Source organism: Carassius carassius, chromosome 1 (genome assembly GCF_963082965.1).
Source record: "Carassius carassius chromosome 1, fCarCar2.1, whole genome shotgun sequence".
Taxonomy (NCBI): Eukaryota; Metazoa; Chordata; class Actinopteri; order Cypriniformes; family Cyprinidae; genus Carassius; species Carassius carassius.
In genome coordinates this window covers 47,380,477-47,387,525 of record NC_081755.1, presented here as the reverse complement: position 1 = coordinate 47,387,525, position 7,049 = coordinate 47,380,477, and the positions used below count along the sequence as shown (strand labels likewise).

The 7,049-nt window shown below is 34.3% G+C and overlaps 1 pseudogene; it reads left to right on the top strand.

Moving 5' to 3' along the window:
* Positions 1–95: 95 nt before the first annotated feature.
* Positions 96–1,821, top strand: LOC132142204 (butyrophilin-like protein 8; annotated as a pseudogene).
* The last annotated feature ends 5,228 nt before the right edge of the window (positions 1,822–7,049 follow it).

The window sequence follows — 7,049 nt, the reverse complement described above, 5'->3', positions numbered from 1 at the left end:
TGTTTTCACTTACAACAGTCTGAGAAGTAGTGTTTTGCCTGATTTTGTATTTCAATATGCCCTTACAAAAATGCATGTTCGTGGCAGCACTATTTATGATCTGTGAAGGTAAGTACAGTCTAATATACGTAATAGCCATATGCCTATACTTTTGAAACAAAACAGGTAGGACTACTGTAGGCTATGTAGCCTATACGAAATACATCATGGAAGCGGAATGACTTCAAATGTAATATTTCCTTAATCTCCTTCTGTTCTTAATGTGTTCTCTTTTGTTTTCAGGGTTCTTAGTGAAAGGTCCTTCTGGTCCACTGGTTGTTCCTCTGGGATCTTCAGTGGTTATGCATTGTTATGTTGATGAACCCTTACCTTTAAAAGGACTGAAGGTGATTTGGGTACGAACAGATGACAATACTTTAGTGCATGTGTTCCAAGATTATGAGATAGAGCTTATTTCTTCACTGATAAAATTAAAGATGGAAACTTCTCCCTCCGTCTGGAAAATGTGAGAGCTGGAGATAAATGTTTTTACAGATGTAAGGTTTACACTGAGCATGAATCTGAGGAAACTCTGGTTCAAATTAAAGCAGTTGGTGAGTAAAAACTTTTTGAGTTCTGGCCAACATTTTCAAATGAATTTCACTTTGTATGATTTGATATTTTGTGTATTCTTCCAGAGCATCTGATGGTATCAGGCTCTAATCGTCCCATATCTGCGTCTGTGGGTGAGGACGTCACTCTGAACTGCTCTGTAGACTCTCACATCCCATCTGAGGAGATTGATGAGGTTTCATGGAGGAAAACTGATAAAAATTAAATCATCCAGGTTCTGGGTTTTGAAAAGAATGCAATAATTCCATCACATGAGAGATACAGAGACAGAGCTGAGTTCTTTACTGCTGAAATCTCCAGGTTGGCAATTATTTTAGCACCACACTGTTCACATTGTATAACCATAGTTGTGTTGGTATTTCAATTTGAATGGTCTTCCTACATGAATCACCATACAGAGAATGTTTTGCAATGATTTTCCTTTAATAAGTGAAAGTACTGTAATGTTTGTGTGTCACAGGTTTCTCTGTTTTACACATATTTGTGTTGATTCTCTGTATCGCTGCATTCGGATCTGCACTGGTGCTATCAGTTCTGTGGTATCTAAGAAACAGAACATCAAATAAAAGTGTTTGCACAGAAACTATTTTCATTTGTTTATTTGATAGTAGGTTTCTGACTTTTAATAACTGGAGATATTCAGTACAAGTTGTACTGTATATGTGACCCTGGACCACAAAATAATGAGATTTTTACATCATCTGAAAGCTGAATAAATAAGCTTTCCATTGATGTTTGGTTTGTTAGGACATAGGAAAAACATAGGAAAAATCAATAATTTTGACACATACAATGTTTTTTGGCTATTGCTACAAATACCCCAGAGACTTAAGACGGCTTTTGTGCTCCAGGGACACATATTCCAAACAATAATTTAAATAACATTTCTGACTGAAATTCATTTCTCTCTACCTACAGCCCTGTTTCTTCATATGTCTGTAGTTTCTGTACCAAACCTTTTTATGTTCTTTGCATTTTTATTCTGGGGTGTTATTGAAGGTGAGTATCTCAGCTGTAATAATTATATATTTTGCATTATAACAGTTGAAGAAACTATAACTGTTTGGTTATATCAAATTAGTTTAAATGGTAAAATCTACCCAATCGTAGTTTTGTAGAACAAAATAAATCTATTTATTCCTTGATGTCACCTATGTTATTAAATTCTCTGACATTATTCTTATTTTATTCTATAGGATATCTGAGTGAGACCGTTGCCTGCTGTGCTCATTATTTCCTGAGGCCTCTTCTTCTGTTATGGACGGCCCCAGAACATTTCCCAGGTTCGTTCACTTTAATAAACATCATTAGTTTATTAAAATTGGTTTAATGATTTCTGAATTTCCAGAGCGACTATACACTGCCAGTCAAAATTTTGGTCAAAAACTGTTTCCAACATTGATAATAATCAGAGATGTTTGTCTGAGTGATTTCTGGAGGATCATGATCATGAAAACAGTTATTTTATGTTAAATAGTAATAATATTTCAATTTACTGTTTTTATAGTAGCCTAATGATTGTCTTCTTTTAAAAAAAAATGCTTTTGAAAGGATGGTTTCGATTCCACTTAATTTTGTTTGTTTGTTTTAATGACCTTATACATTTTTTAATTGAGGTTGAAATTAATACCTTTGTTTTACAGGCAATCGTGAAACAGCTATGCACTGCATTGTTCATCTACAATATTCCCTCTTTACAAATGTTGTTTATTCTGGTAGGTAAATTTGAAAATTTGGCCATTGAATTATGCAGCATTTGTGTGACTTAGTTTTAAAATACTGAAATAAAAATTGTTGATGATTGCTAATTTCTTCCTTTGCCCTAGTTCTTTTTAAATCTTTTTGGGAAAAAAGTCTGAGATATGAAGAATCTGACAGAGTCCTTATAACAGTCCTCTTTGGGATCATGATTCTGATATGCATCGTCAATATCATTTTCTGTAAGTTTTTCTGTATCATTCTTGGCCATAACCATGCTGCAAAAGCAAATTATATAACATTGTCTTTCATCAGCTCTGCAGTGTTAAACTAAGATAATTTTTAGAGATATTTCAGCATTATACATTCTGTTTTGTCTATTAGATTTTATTCAATATGTTGCTATCATTGCTGACACTGAACATACATTTTAGCTGTCACCTATATAGAATTTACTTAAATTAAACTCAAACTGGGTTAAATTTGCTGGAAAAAAACATAAACATGAGCATAGCCTACTTCAGAGTTCACACAATACACCAAACAACAAGCTATTTTTGTGTAATAACTTATTTCAGGCAGTTCCTTTATTGCTAGGTTAGTTTTATCGAGGATATTTTTTAATATTAACTTCATATAATTCAGTTCAGTGTATTTCTCTGTCCTGTTTGTACAGTTTATTGTGCTTTTAAAAACCAGTTGTGATAAATTTGAATATAACCATATATTTTGCTTTGATATAGCATTGGCTGAACTCATTAGAAATGAAGATGGCCGCATGCGTGCTGTATTAGACCTTGTGTCTGATATTGGTCATGATGTTCTGCCTCCGTTACAACTCATCTTCTTGTTTTATGCTTTTGGAGCTCCCAGTGGAGGTAAGAAGTTATGAAAACCATTTACGGGTTGCACAGACTAATCGACTAGTCGACTTCAATGCTCGGCCAGCTTTAAAGGTCCCATGACATGGATTATTTCCTTTTCTTTAAATGCTTTTTAATGTTTTCTTAGGTGTACTTATATTGTTAGTATGATTTTTACATTTAAAATTTAGAAATAAAAAGCATTTTTTATATCCTTATATTAGCCCTCTGGCTTGAATGCTCTGTTTGAAGGGGCGTGTCTGCTGTGAGACTCCGAGTAAACCACAACTGTTGTGATTGGCTGACATCTTTGCATTTGAAATGCGTATTACATGTGGACCCCTCTCAAATATATATATATATATATATATATATATATATATATATATATATATATATATATATATATATATATATATATATATATATATATATATATATATACTATTACAGCTGTCGAGATGTGGATTTGTTGATTATATAATTATTTTTTCGATCTTTTCCCATCACATGAAAGGCTGCAGTGATGAGCAGCATTGAGTAGACAGAGTCTGTTTATCGCGTGAATGCAGTCATCTCGTCATTATTGCAACACGTTTTCTCTCACAAAATGCTTTCAGTAAGAGCTTTGTTGTGCAGCATAACAGCGTCATTCATTGTAACGGCAGTTTGGGCAAGTGTGCAGATATACTCGCGATGTGTGACCGCTCCGAAAAAAGGGAGCTTTTTTTGATCGCTCTCTGTAGTTAAATCACTATTTAAATAACAGATTTGTTTCATGCTACTAAGAGAAACAACGAGAAGTTAATCGTTTAGTCACTGGCTTGATTCACTGATGCATAAACAGTATTAAACGATTTAGAAAGAAAGTCTGTGTGAACTTGAATGATTAACTACGAATCAGAAATCACTGATCACAGATCAGGCATTAATGAACACTGTTACTCACTGTTTGTGGCGGTGCTGTCGAATCCATATCATAAAAGTCTGTTTGTAACGCCTGTGCTGACATTGCGACTGAATTATATGTAAATATTTGGGCGACGTTTCTCTTTACAACGTCACAAAGAGGAGATTCCAGATCACCCCGTTTGAGCTTCCATTTTCTCAAAGGCAGAGAAAGATAGTAAAATCTCGATTTGCACCGATAACATTTTTTAGAAACTTGGGGACCACATACATGCTAGGGGAAGTCATATTAATGTTAAAAAACCTCAGAAAGTGAAATTTTCATGTCATGGGACCTTTAAGCTTGACGTCGACTAGTCGCTGGTCCTATAGAGGGCGCAACAGGGTAAGAAATATTTGAAGGTCTTCCACATTTACGCTCTGTTTCCTAACAGTTAAAATTACAAATAAATGTATACAATATACAGTGTGTGATTATATTACTGGATGTTAAACGGGAGAATGCATATTCTGGCAGCGAGATCAATCCAGAACTAAATGAAGATTAATGTTTTGGCATATGATGTGTTTTTTGAACCAATCAGATAAGAGTAAATGGAGAGTCAGCAAGAGCCTCATGTGATTGGCTACAAGAAGAAGGTGGACCCGCCCTCCCCCACAGGCTCGCAAAACTCAGTTAGTGTTAGAATCGTGCCAAAATTGTAAGCGAAGAAAAAAGAAAGAAGTAGCTGAACATATCAGTTTATTTCGGGAACGTTTTGCTCCACATGCACAACAAATCATTTAGACATTTGCAACAGTTTGTTTTTTTTCACATACAGATTGGTTCTATGCAGTGAATCTGATTTGCAGTTCTTTAAACGGTTGTTTTCGCTTGCAAATCACTGTTCACAGGCTTGCAGTACCTTTGACCGTATTTTAGCGAAAACAACATGCCAAAAGTGTAAGTGTGGAAAAATGGAAGTCGGAAGAATGCAGATCAAAATTATTTCTACTTTAGCATGAAGCTGCAGTTTCACATTAAATGAATTACACTTATGAGTGACAGTAAAATGCTGCAAATATTAATTTTTTTACTCTTGAAATGCGATTTATACCTTTAAAAAGCTTCTCTTGCGCATGCAAATTTAATTTACGCTTACATTCTTATGCACACTTCCACAACTCTTGCCCTGCATATACAAATCTTTTAGGCATTAAATTAGCTTCATACATAGGCTACAAATCTTTTTTTTTAGAAGAAATCTGGCATATTTCAGAAAATTATTTGAATTATTTGAAATTATTTGAACAATCCCCACAAAACAAAACAAAATAAAACCCACCCTCCCAAATGGTGTTCTTCATGAGGTCTTGATCTTGTCATATAACAAATATAGGTTTATTAATGATGATAAATCTGTACAACTGAGCCCAAACTAGCCTACTATATCTAAACTTTTTTTATTCTTTTCTTTTTTCTCTCTATATATAGCACTTTTTGTTGTTGGAGTTTTTCCACTGTTCTTAACTTTGACCAGATATAATTGGAACAAAGCGTGTGTGCAAAAACTGCAATGTGAGTATTTGATAAATTACTATCATAGATAAATCAATGAAACTGTCATGAATAACTCTATCTTTCATTATTTAAAATTACTTACTGCTTACTGTTAAACAAGAAAACAAATAAATGTCATCTCCGGGACAGGTCAAATCGTCCAATTTACAAAGTAAAAAATAAAATAAAAAACAAAGTTTTTATCTTACTGCTATATGAAACATAATAAATAAAATAAATAAACATTCTTACACCTTTATAATTTTCAGGTTTACGCCCCGGCAGGAGAACAGCCTGGTTAATATTTATGATAGCAGTAAATGTCATAATGGTCTATTCTTACCTCATAGCACTGAAAAAAGAGAAAGGTACAATAATGGCTACAATAAAAAAAAATATCCATTTAAAATTAAAACTGTGAAGTGTTAATTTATTCTGCAAATTTGTTCCAATTGCAGATTGTGTTGGATGGGTCTGCGTAGCTGCGTTTCTTCAAGGTCTCTGGGGAATTGTTGTTCTAAAGCACTCATTTGATGAACTGGGTACAGTACTGATTTATTTGTAATATTCTTCTGTGTGATGTTTTTCATCGCCAAGATGGGTTTCATCTTACACTAAAGGGGTCACTTTTTGCATAACTCCGGGTTGTCGACACCAACCTTCATTGCAATTTCTTTCTAGGAATTAAATACTTTCTCTGAATCTTTAAAGTCTCTCCAAGAGTGATCGCACAGGTGCAGATATATTTATATTCGACACTTCCATTGCTACTGATAGGAGATGTTCCTCTATAGAATGAGAAACCAACCAGGGAAAATTGCACGTCATAGAAGGTGGAGTTTCAAAACACACCCACCGATTGCGTGATCGCCACGGGCCAATAAAAACTCAAAGGTGTTTAGGAGCCAGAAAGTTTCCTTGGGTCAGCTGTTTTGAACTGTCAAAACAAACTTTGTTTCGGCTTGATTTTGTTCTAATTGACATCATATCAGTTAATTCTTCTATTTAGTTTGAAGTATATCGGGACCTTAACACTCCAAAGAGAAAGGAAAACTTGAAATCGCATCATAAGAACCCTTTAAGAGTCTGGGTCATTTAAGCTTGTCTTAAATGATGGTTTGACCCTGGTCATTCAGTTCCCTCCAAATAATTTAAATGGTTCAAATGAATTGAAATGAGGTAAAAACATTCAAAATGTAAATGAAATGCATTAAGATGAAGGCGAGTTTGTTTTAACGTTACATCAGTTGTTCATCAATGGATCCCCTGCATCAGATTGAGAGCCCATGCAGCTGATATCCATAATCCATTATAATGCTTCCTCCTGTATTTTAGCAAGAAAGCAACAGTTTAAATGTAAAAACATATTAGTGAGGAATTTTTGTTCACTAGAAGCAGCTTGGACTCAGACATTCTGATGGCACCCA